General features: G+C 45.4%; 1 pseudogene; it reads left to right on the top strand.

Annotated features, from left to right (window-relative positions):
• The first annotated feature begins 5,562 nt into the window (after nt 1–5,562).
• Nucleotides 5,563–10,495, top strand: LOC146617722 (histone H1.5-like; annotated as a pseudogene).
• The last annotated feature ends 2,466 nt before the right edge of the window (nt 10,496–12,961 follow it).

Below are 12,961 nucleotides of genomic sequence, written 5' to 3'. Positions count from 1 at the left end.
AGTTCAGCAACTCGTTCAGTCACCGCCATCCTCTGCTGGAGGCTCTTGTGAGCTCACTCAGCCAGTTGAGGACAGCGTCGTGCTAACAAAGCTTGGACGGACTGTTTGTCCTGCACAGCCCCAGCGGTTGCATCCCAAGCCGACTGCGTGCCCTGTGCAGCTACAGTTAGCGTCCCCTCAGGCAGAAATCTCTGCACCTGCTGGCTCTGCTTCTGTTCCCGCTGGGGGTTCAGGAGAACCTCTCCAGCACCTCGTCTCCGCTGGTGGTTCAGGAGGACCCCTCCAGCAGCTCCTCATCTCCGCTGGGGGTTCAAGGGAACCTCTCCAGCACCTCGTCTCCGCTGGCGGCTCTGCTCAGCCCGGCCAGCACCTCCTCGTCTCCGCTGGGGGTTCAGGGGAACCTCTCCAGCCGCTCCTCGTCTCCGCTGGGGGTTCAGGGGAACCTCTCCGAGGGGCCCGTTCAGCCACCAGCTGCTCCCCCAGCAGCCTCGTCCTCGTTTGCAGTGGACGTGTCTTCATCCACGCTAGCTGCGGCCTCCGTGTCTCCGTCCACGTCGCCGTCTGGTCCAGCCTCCGCCTCTGCCACACCTGGTCCAGCTCCAGCCTGTGCTTCGCCTGGTCCGGCCTCAGTCTCAGCTCCTGCTTCACCGTCGCCTGGTCCAGCTTCGACTCCGGCTTCAGCCTCATCTTCGCCTGGCCCAGCCTCAGAGTCTTCGTCCTCGTCTGGCCCAGCCTCAGAGTCTTCGTCCTCGTCTGGCCCAGCTTCGACTTTGGCTTCTGCTCCTCCTGGTCCAGCTTCAGCTTGTGCCTCGTCTGGTCCTGCCTCGTCTGGTCCTGTGCCCACCGGGCCATGGCCAGCACGCCTAACACTGGAGAGCCGCCGCTGCCTTCCGCGCGGCCGGCCTCCTGAACTGCTCCGTCATCTCCTTCGCCGCCGCCGCTGCCTTCCGCGCGGCTGGCCTCCTGAACTGCTCAGTCCCCTTCGCCGCCGCCGCCGCTGCCTTCCGCGCGGCCGGCCTCCTGAACTGCTCCGTCGTCTCCTTCGTCGCCGCCGTTGCCTTGCGCACGGCCGGCCCCCTGAACTGTTTCCACGTCGTCGCCGTTGCCTTGTGCACGGCCGGCCCCCTGAACTGAGCTGTGCTTTCCTTTTTGTTTTCTGTTCCGCGTCTGCGTCTCCCTCAGTTCTGTGTCGTAGTCTCCCTCTTAGCTGCGTGGATTTCCCTGTGTCTCTCTGCAAGTGTTAGTTATTGTTCCCGGTTTAGGTTTTGTATTTCTTGTGATCTGCCTTCCAGCATTAAAGCTGTGATTTTGAGTTTATCCCCTGAGTCCGTGAGTTTGCATTTTGGGTCCTCATCCTGCCTGCCACACAGCTATCATGACATAAACACAGTCTTAATCGTATTAGATAGTGTTTTCCAAAGTGATTAATGATGAGAAAGTAAAACGAAATGTACATGTGTAGATTAATTCCAAACGGTACTCGTGTTTCCTGACATTTCCGTACACATAACATAGAGACGTTTTGGGTAGCCAGAAGTGTAACATACCGACAATTTGTCACATGGCGTAATATGTTACACTTTGGGATGAGAACGTGTTGAAAGAGGACTCCCCATTTACATGAACAAACTGGAGTCACTTAGACATGATTTGTCTGTGTTGGTTCTAACCCTATTGAGGGACAACTCCCACAAGGGTTTAAATACCTGGGATTCTCCACCATTTGGTGTTAGAGCTGAAGAAGCTTCTAGGATGAGAGGTGAAATGTGTTAGATTTGTATTGTTGATTGTCATTTATGCTTAGAAATATTTACTTATATATGCTTAGAGTTTTGTGATTAGTTGTAGATTGGTAGAGGTTTTGATCCTTGATAGTCTGCAAACTTTGTGTGTATTAGACAGCACTTTGGGAGCATGAGAGGTCATACCGTGTCTTATTGTTTTATGGTAGGATTAACGTAGTTGCGTCTGTTCTAGTCTAAGTGCTCTTTGTTTAGATGAACTGCAGGACTTCCTCACCGTGTTATCTAGGATGAACCATCCAGGGTGAGGGGGAGGCTACCCTCTTCCTGACCAAGGATGTTTGACCCTTTGATCAGCAGTCCACACACACACACACACACACACACACACACACACACACACACACACACACACACACACACACACACACACAGGCAAGGTACTCTTTGTGTGTATGTAGACGTCATATGTTAATGAACTTATGCATATTCATGTAACCTCAATAAAAGAACAGTGGTACGGGAGAACGGACGAGAGCAACTGGGGTCAAGCGAAGGAACGGTGCCTGTCCGGTTCTCTCCCGTGCACGAGAAACATGAAGAAGCTTGCCTACTTGTGTCTTGCTTTGCAGTGTAATTATATTGCCTTCAACGTTCCAGCGGATGGGTTCAAGCTACAAACCTATCATAAATTGGTCCTTCGAGAGCCGGAGCCCTGGAATCGCATTCACCGAGGGGAGGAGGGACACGCTGAAAGACTGACGTCAGCCAGGAAGTTCCTGTGGATTCGCTGTCTGTCTTTTCTCCTCGATGAATGGCGATCGGCGGGATTCGATGCTGATATTACACGCTAAGCAACGCCAAGTAAGTTTAAGTCTTTGCCACTGTGTGCGGCAGAGCACGCGGTCACTGTGTGAGACTGCGTTGTTAGTCTTTGCCACTGTGTGCGGCGGAGCACGCGGTCACTGTGTGAGACTGCGTTGTAAGTCTTTGCCACTGTGTGCGGCAGAGCATGCGGTCACTGTGTGAGACTGCGTTGAGACAATAGGCCTAATTTTTGTTGGTTGTGAGTGAGGATATTTGTTGTTGTTGTTGTTGTGTGAGTGTGTACGGAGTAGAACACGTGGTCTGTGACACCGACTGCTGTTGTTATCATGGTTTCCTAAGCAGCCAGGAGTGTGTGGACAGGGCCAGCCCACATCAGTAGCACTTGAGATATGCTCTGGTGGATGGCTTTCCCCCCACCCCTTGCTGACACAAAATGTTAACTCTTTAGCTTGCCCTGATCGACAACAGCCTGTGTGCCAGACCATAGATTTAATTGAGGTGGATAGTTGTTAAAAGTAATCTACATTAAGCTTGTGGTTGCTCAAATTTTGTAAAATGACATATGAGGTGAAGTGATATAGATAAATATTTAAACTAATGAAGTGCATATAGGCACTTGACCTGTGTGAAAGACTTATTATGAGCCATTGTTGAGATATACAGCACACCTGTGAAGACAACTAATATGCTGAACCCTGTATGAAACATCTAATAGTACATGATGGAGAAGCTGTATTGAATATGAAAGTGTAAGACTTTGCCGCTGTGGGCAGAGCATGCAACTACTGTGTGATGTTGCGTTGCGTTTTTTTTTTTTTCTTTTTCTTCTGAGCTGATGAGCAAGCTACACATTATCAGATCAAGAGCTGTCTGAGAACTACTCAAAGAGAGGGGAACAGAGCTCTGATAACTGTGATAACTGGAGTGTGCAGCGTTCCCGTGAGCAGTTTTCCTGCACCTTGACTCGTGTGTGTGTAGCATCAGCATCATGTTTTTGTTTATTTGCCTTTATTTGCCTTGTTTGTTTGCCTTTATGGTGCCTTCAACACCATTCTTCCCTCGGTTCTAAAGGACAAGCTGGTGAACTCTGGAGTGGACCATCACCTCACTACCTGGATCCTGGACTACCTCACCGACCGACCACAGTATGTGAGGACTCAGGGCTGTGTGTCGGACAGGGTCGTCTGCAGTACGGGGGCCCCACAGGGAACGGTTCTGGCTCCGTTCCTCTTCACCATCTACACTGCAGACTTCTCCCACAATTCCACCCAGTGCTTCCTGCAGAAGTTCTCTGATGACTCTGCAATAGTCGGCCTCATCACTGATGGGGACGACAAGGAGTACAGAGGTCTGACCCAAGACTTTGTGGACTGGTGCCAGCTGAACTACCTCCAGATCAACGCCAGTAAAACCAAGGAACTGGTGGTAGACTTCCGCAGGCACAAGCATTCTCCACTGCAACCACTGAACATCCAAGGTATGGACATTGAGGCTGTGGACAGCTACAGGTACCTTGGTGTTCATCTGAACAATAGACTGGACTGGACTCATAACTCAGACGCCCTCTACAGGAAAGGGCAGAGCAGGCTGTACCTGCTGCGGAGACTCAGGTCGTTTGGAGTGGAGGGCCCACTCCTGAAGACCTTCTATGACTCTGTTGTGGCTTCTGCTATCTTTTATGGTGTGGTCTGCTGGGGCGGCAGCATCTCTGCTGGGGACAGGAAGAGACTGAACAGGGTGATCCGAAGGGCCAGCTCTGTTCTAGGATGCCCTCTGGACCCAGTGGAGGTGGTGAGTGACAGGAGAATGGCGGCTAAGCTGTCATCCCTGTTGGACAACATCTCCCACCCCATGCAGCAGACTGTGACAGCACTGAGCAGCTCCTTCAGTGGGAGACTGCGGCACCCACGGTGTGGGACAGAGAGATTTCGCAGGTCTTTCCTCCCCACTGCTGTCAGACTCCATAATAAAGACTTTAACTGATCAAGCACACACATCCATACATATGCAATAATACTAAGTGCAATAATCCTTTCTGTCATCGTTGTATTTTTACTCAGTTGTATATAGTATTTGTATTCTATTTTTATCTTATTGTATATTTATTTTATTGTATTCTACTGTATATAGTATTTTATTCTATTCTGTACAGTTGTGTACTGTATTTATTCTTATTGTATTCTAATTTTTGCCTCATAACTTTTGCACTGTCCACTTCCTGCTGTGACAAAACAAATTTCCCACGTGTGGGACTAATAAAGGTTATCTTATCTTATCTTATTTGTTTTGTTGGGTTAAAAATAATTGAATAAACTGGTGATTATATTTATGGATCACCATGGTATCATCAGCCATGTGATTTATTTATGCAGATGAAAAAGAGGAAGAATTTATATTGTAGATGAAAAATAAATCATAGGGAAAAGGTTTTGTGTTGATCAGCCAAAAACAACCACGATTTTATTTTTTGCTTTTAAGAAAGGATTGTTCACAAAAACAGAGAGAGAGATGTGTGTTGATTAAGCAGTGATGATAATAATGAACATGTCTTAGTTTGTCACTTTCAGGTGAAAAGCAGACCTGAATCAATTTTCCACATGCAGCAGTCGGAAGAAAGTTATACTTTAACATCATTGGAAACATGCAGGCCAAGTTTCTGGCTAACTTATTTACAGTGCCATGTGTTTCTCAACCTCACAAGCGAGCTCACTCCTCCCTGAAGATAAGGAATGCAGCTCCAAAGCAATAACATGATAAAGAGACAGCAGCAAGTCCTGAGCACAAAAAGTCCCAGCAAAGCAGCAGCAATGTGGATAAACAGCAGCAGCAGAAGAAAGCAAACCCATCTTCCTGTCTGATTGGATGAATTCCACGGAGGGGCGAGCAAGATGGCGGTGGCAGCATGTTGAAATGCTCAGAAAGGACTGAGTGACTCGGGCAAGCCACATGCGGCTAGCATGCTGGCTAGCGACATGAAAGAAATGGACCCTTCATGATGCGTTCAACGTGCCAGTGCTGTGGTGGGAAAGGCTCCATCATAAACACGCCCTGCGCCCTGTGCAGAGGTTCAGGCCAAGAAGAAGAAGACGATGACTTCCAAGCCCAAGAAGGTCGGCCTCAGCGTGGGCGAGCTGATTGTGAAAGCCGTGGCCGCTTCCAAGGAGCGCAACGGCCTGTCCATGGCCGCTCTCAAGAAGGCTCTGGCTGCCGGAGGCTACGATGTGGACAAGAACAAGGCCCGTGTCAAGACCGCCATCAAGAGCCTGGTGGCAAAGGGCACTCTGGTGCAGACCAAGGGCACCGGGGCCTCCGGATCCTTCAAGATGAACAAGGCTACTGAGAGCAAAGCCAAGAAGCCCGCCGCGGCCAAAGCCAAGAAACCGGCAGCAGCTGCTAAGAAGTCGCCCAAGAAGGCAGCGGCAGCACTTCAGCCACTAGCACAAAGTCAACCGCATCAGAGGAGGGACAGGACAAAGCTGAAGGAGAAACTGCCTGCTATTGGACTATTGATGTGGCAGAGGACAATAGTGAGAGTGGTGAGAACACAAATTTTGTTATTAAATGTGGGAAATCAAAATTTGGGTTAGCAAACCTGGGGAAAACAAAACTGACTGCTTAAGTTGGAAAATTGTGAAGGAGTCTGAAACACTGCGAAAATAGAAATATATACAGAATCACAACACACAAGCAGAACATGCATTAACCCTACTAACACAAACACAAGAGAGCTTATGAAGATTAGACAACATCTTAAGCGTGAGTCTGTTTATCATCTTGTCCAAGTCACCCCGTGTGATGCAAAGACCAGTGGACTCACAGCACATTAGTTAAGAAATGATTAAATAATAGCAGAGAAGTGTGTAGGAAAGGCAGCTGTAAGAACATGCTCTGCTGGATATGCAGCTCCACAGACATGCATTAGACCTGCCTAATAACACAAACACCCATGCAATGAAAATTAGCTTGTTATCTTTCATCAGTGTTAAAATAGTGTCAATTTAGCAGACACTTGTTATCAAATGCTGAATTTATCCAATGCAAAAAATTGACTCTCTAGGTTGCAGGACAACAGTTTAACTTTTGTGGGGAAAAAAGATCCTGGTTTGACCAACCAGAGATCAGACAATAAATTTATTTGTTGATATAGTAAATTGGGAGAAGCTTCCTGCTTGATTGAGCAGCACAAGTAATTTACTGTATGAGGGAAATTGTCTTTTGTGATACTATTTTGAACATGCATTTCTGTTGTCCTGTCAACTTAGTGGGTTAATAGCCGATATGCAAATTATTTGATTGGTTTTTAGATTAATGAAAGGTGACTGAATTCTAGCACGAGTGAATGGGATGTGTTGGAGTTTGTTAGAGTGGAGACTCTAAAACACTGAGTTTCCTGTTTTGATGTGCGAGTGAATCCTGTATTTAGATACACAACTCTGAATACGTCAGAACAAACGTCTTTTGTGAAGTGCATGACAGCATGTCACATGTTTTATGATGAAGGGAAAAAGGAAAAATTGAATAAAATAGATCTGTGGCTTAAATGAGTGAAGAGCACAGACCTGGTGATTAAACTCATAGCTAATATGACATTAGGGTTATGTTGTGTGTTGTGCAGTTGATGGTTGGTTTGGAGTGAATCTAGCTGATAATTCTTCTCCTGTTGTGAAGTTGATGAGGAGTTTGTGTCATGACTTAACAAGGCCTTTTTATTTTGATACTTTCACAGTGCACTGAAAGTTTGGTTTGATAATCTCTGTTATTTTTTATTTTTCATTTTTGAACAAGCACTGATTTTTGCTTGTGAATTTCTTTTCTTTGAGCAGATCTGCAAGTTGGGAATTAAAAGCGTTACACGTCGTCAAGAAAATTGTTGCAAGTGAGTTTCTCCACATTTAAAATGGGCTCAGGAGAAAGCCACTTATTTGGGACAATTAGGAAATGAGAGTCCCCCCCAAAAAGGATTCAACGAGGAAATCCAGTCTAAATTATTTTTCTTTTTGAAATAACGTCGTTTTGCTGAGCGTGGAAACGAATGCGATGATAATTTCCACAATTAGCAAAAGAAGGAACCACTGAGTGAATGAGTGAGAATTTTAAAATAACTGACTGACTGACTGAACATGATTGTGTGAAGTTAACCCCCACCTGACAAAGGTGCAGATGAACCCATGTGTTTCCTTTTACAGGAGCAGAAAGATGACAGCAACACTCGAGGTTGCATGATGATTTAACCTTTTAAATGCCATTTTCTGTGTCTGTGCATTTATCAGGTGTGTTATTCATAGGCTTGTGTTGCTCACAGAGATAACTGTGACAAAGTATGCATACGCCTGCGCAAGCGCTAATATTTGCATTTTCTTTTCTTACAGCATGCCAGTTCTTCATGTGGATTGATGATGCGATTTATACCAGGACAACTGGTTGATGTTTTTTCCTACTACAGGATTTCTGGGTTTATGTGTGAGGAAAACTGTGTTTACAGGTTATGAGTGGTGATGCTGTTGCATTGTGTTGATGGGAAAATGTGATGGCTACTTTGATAATGTGAATAACATGTGTGAAATTTCCTGTGTTGAGAACTGGTGTTACTTCTTTCCACAGCTATAGATGGCTAACTTTATGGTCTTTTTATGGCACCTCTGGAACCTGTCGACCTGCGTCTGACCACCAATGGTCACTGTGTTGCTAATGTTTGTTTTTCTATGACTGCGTGTAGAGGATTCGGCAGAAGCGGACAAGTGACATGAGAAAAACAAATAAGAGATACAGTGTTTCTGGGATAGTTTGATATGGGCTCATTAGCTGGCCACTTTTGAGCCCATAGTAATATATAAGTGGAGTGACTTTGCTTAAGAGCAGTCACCGATTACATTAATGTTGCCTGAGTACATGGGATGATCCATGTCTGAGGCGACTTATGAAAATAATTGTAGTTTACTGATTTGAGAAAACCTGCACATGACACTTGTCTTGCTGATGTTGAATGCTTCTTGTTCTTATGATACAATTGTTTACAGGTATGAAGTTTGATTTTACTTCCAGATTTTGCTTTCCAGGCCATGATGGTGTGTATGCAGGCTCCTGGGAGAACCAGGTGTTAAGCAAACTTAATATGCAAAACACGCTAACATTTTTATTGCAGGATTATAGGTCCAGGGTGGTGCTGCTCCAGGGGAGGAGATGCCCTGATGTTGCCTGGGATATGATCTAGCTAATCTTTTTCTTTAAGACAGGAATCCAGGTTTGGTGAGTTGACGCATGGGTGTGTCCATGCGTCAAGAGGAGGGGTCCAAGGATTAACATTAAACAATGTTTTTTATTATTGTTGCAGTGATTTGTGTGATTAGCCGTTTTATTTACAAATATTAAACCTATGCAAGTGGTGTACCCATGAGCGTGGACAATTAAGGAGTCATATATCTATATATATATAGTCAAATATCCCCCTCACAGGACGAAGGCTTGAATGAGGTGATGGGGGTTGGTGGAGGCCATAAAACTAGAGTGCTGAGAGGTCTGCAGCTTGGAAATAGCTGAGACCCATGTTGACGAACAACAAAACCAACTGGTATGTTTGAATGTCTATTCTACATACATTTGGACTCTGGTCCTATGGACAGTGATGGAAACAACTGGAAGAGACATTCATGACGCTTTGCAGAGCTTAAACCACTCTGCAGAGAGACATGTGATGTGCACACCCGGAGGAAGCACCACCAAGCTGAGATGTTTTTGAAAATGTTATCTTCTTATTTTCACTATTAAATTAACAATTTCTTTGTTTGTTTGTGGGATGCAGTTTGCCATGAGATGAGATCAATGAGGAATGGGATAACTGCTAATACATTTGTTAAACTGTGTATCATTACAGTAATTTAGGGTGATTTGACATATGCTGAGTATAAAAATGTTTGCATTGAAACTGTCAGACATGAGGTATTCATACCTGGGAACTTTTCAAGCATAAAGGTCAAAAAGGGGGGAAATGTTAGATTTGTATTGTTGATTGTCATTTATGCTTAGAAATATTTACTTATATATGCTTAGAGTTTTGTGATTAGTTGTAGATTGGTAGAGGTTTTGATCCTTGATAGTCTGCAAACTTTGTGTGTATTAGACAGCACTTTGGGAGCATGAGAGGTCATACCGTGTCTTATTGTTTTATGGTAGGATTAACGTAGTTGCATCTGTTCTAGTCTAAGTGCTCTTTGTTTAGATGAACTGCAGGACTTCCTCACCGTGTTATCTAGGATGAACCATCCAGGGTGAGGGGGAGGCTACCCTCTTCCTGACCAAGGATGTTTGACCCTTTGATCAGCAGTCCACACACACACACACACACACACACACACACAACACACACACACACACAACACACACACACACACACACACACACAGGCAAGGTACTCTTTGTGTGTATGTAGACGTCATATGTTAATGAACTTATGCATATTCATGTAACCTCAATAAAAGAACAGTGGTACGGGAGAACGGACGAGAGCAACTGGGGTCAAGCGAAGGAACGGTGCCTATCCGGTTCTCTCCCGTGCACGAGAAACATGAAGAAGCTTGCCTACTTGTGTCTTGCTTTGCAGTGTAATTATATTGCCTTCAACGTTCCAGCGGATGGGTTCAAGCTACAAACCTATCAAATGTCTTAAAGAAACATAAAGAAATCAAGTCGTTTTTCTTTCCAAGCTCCTTAAATATATATTATTCAAACCTCTGAAGGTAGTACTTATGACACCTTCACTAAAGCACTTTCTGTATTATGTCACTGTGATGTCACAATTCATCTGCAAACAGCGGTGTCTCCTGGGCCTTGTTGGTGATGTTTAGGTCAGCTCCATGCTTCAGAAGAAACTCGACACTGGAAACATTGCCTCGCTGACTGGCCAGCATCAGAGCGGTACCATGCTTTAAGGTACCCCTGTTCACTGAGTCAGGTGCAGCTTAGTGCAGAGAAAGGTAAAATGTCAGACTGTGCTTCATAGAACCCCTCTGCATTGTTTTTTTTTTTTTTTAAACCCTCCTTTGAGTAAACAAGCATACTGAGTGTGTTTGCTCATCCATCTGCTGAAGTCCCTTCTGACCTAAAGTCAGACATGTCCTATCATTCTAACATGCAGAAAACATGCAGAGAACATGCAGCAAACGCAAACGAAATCACATCACAGAAAGTGGAAACCATAAAAAATAAGATCCTATTCATTTGTACAGAGAGTCGTGTGCCTCATATTCAATTGAATTGAATTTTATTTATATTGAACTAAGTCACAACAGTCATCTAAGGCATTTCATATTGTAAGGTAAAGGCCCTACAATAATACATACAGAGAAAACCCCAACAATCAGAAGACCCCTGATGAGCAAGCACTTGGCAACAGTGGAAAGGAAAAAACTTCCTTTTAACAGGAAGAAGGTAGAACAAGGCTCAGGGGGGTGGAGCCATCTGCTGAATGACTGGGGTGAGGTGAGGAAGACAGAGTAGAATACATGCTGTGGAAAAGAGCAGGAGATTAATAATAATTCATGATTAAATACAGAGAGGTGTATAAACACAGTAAGGGGGGAAAAGGGTAAGTGAAGAAGAAAAACTCAATGCATCATGGGAAGCGTCCAGCAACCGATACCTATTGAAGAGTAACTAAGGGAGGATTTAGGGTCACCTGATCCAGCCCTAACTATATCATTGAGCAAAAAGGAAAGTTTGAAGCCTAATCTTAACAATAGAGATAGTGTCTGTCTCCTGAATCCAAACTGGAAGCTGGTTCCACTGAAGGGGGGCCTGAAAACTGAAGGCTCTGCCTCCCATTCTACTTTTAAATACTATAGGAAGAACAAGTAAGCCTGCAGTGCGAAAGTGAAGTGCTCTATTGGGGTGAAATGGTACTACAAGGTCGTTAAGATTAGATTGGGCATGATTATTCAAGACCTTGTGTGTGAGGAGGAGGATTTTAAATTCTGGATTTAACAGGGAGCTAATGAAGGGAAGCCAATATAGGAGAAATCTGCTCTCTCATCAATCCCTGACAGGATGTTGGATTAACTGAAGGCTTTTCAGGGAGTTTTTAAGACATCATGATAATAATGAATTGCAGTAGTCCAGCCTAGAAGTAATAAATGCATGAACTAGTTTTTCAGCGTTTCTCTGAGACAGGATATTTCCAATTTTAGAGATATTGCACATATCGAATAAAGCAGTCCTACATATTTGTTTAATATGTGCATTGAAGGACATATCCTGGTCATAAATGACTCCAAGGCTCCTCACAGTGTTACTGGAGGCCAAGATAATGCCATCCAGACTAAGACTTTGGTTAGATACCATATTTCTAAGATTTTTAGGACTGAGTGCAATAACCTCACTTTTATCTGAATTTAGAAACAGGACACCCTTATGAGAAAAAACATTGAGGGAATAGTTTACCCTGCCCGGGATAGGGTTACCTGGTGGGGAAGGAGCCTGAGTTAGTGCGTGAGGTTAAGAGGTACCGGCTAGATATAGTCGGGCTCACCTCTACGTATGGCTTGGGCTCTGGAACCAGTGTCCTGGAGAGGGGCTGGACTCTGTCTTAGTCTGGAGTTGCCCCTGGTGAGAGGCGGCGGGCTGGGGTGGGTATTCTAATATGCCCTCGGCTTGCTGCTGGTATGTTGGTGTTCTCCCCGGTGGATGAGAGGGTTTGTTCCCTGCGCTTTAGGGTCGGGGAACGGGTCCTGACTGTCATCTACGCTTATGCGCCGAGTAGCAGTTCAGAGTACCCAGCCTTCTTAGAGTCCCTGGGTGGGGTGCTGGAAGGTGCTCCACCTGGAGACTCTGTTATCCCACTGGGAGATTTCAATGCTCACGTGGGTAACGACAGTGAGACCTGGAGGGGCATGATTGGGAGGAACGGCCTCCCTGATGTGAATCTGAGCTGTGTTTTGTTATTGGACTTCTGTGCAAATCACAGTTTGGCCATAACGAACACCTTGTTCGAACATAAGAGTGTCCATAAGTGCACGTGGCACCAGGACGCTCTAGGCCGCAGGTCGATGATTGATTTTGTAATCGTATCACCAGACCTGCGACCATATGTTCTGGACACTCGGGTAAAGAGAGAGAGCTGTCAACTGATCACCATCTGGTGGTGAGTTGGATCAGGTGGCAGTGGAAGAAGCTGGACAGACCCAGTGCACCTAAACGCGTAGTGAGGGTGTGCTGGGAAGAATTTTGGACTGCCTCGAAGAGATTCTGGCAAACAGTCAGGCGTCTCAGGAGGGGAAAGCTGTGCTCTACCTACACTGTGTATAGACCTCCTTAATCCAACTGACTTCCGAGGAGGAAGGTGAGGTGAGGAAGTCAGAGTAGAATACATGCTGTGGAAAAGAGCCAGAGATTAATAATAA

This window comes from Diplotaxodon limnothrissa, linkage group LG15, assembly GCF_057381915.1.
Source record: "Diplotaxodon limnothrissa isolate DT_005_m linkage group LG15, D_limnothrissa_male_GT1.1, whole genome shotgun sequence".
In the NCBI taxonomy this organism is placed as follows: Eukaryota; Metazoa; Chordata; class Actinopteri; order Cichliformes; family Cichlidae; genus Diplotaxodon; species Diplotaxodon limnothrissa.
Note: the sequence above shows the minus strand (reverse complement) of the source record. Positions and strands in the feature narration are given on the sequence as shown.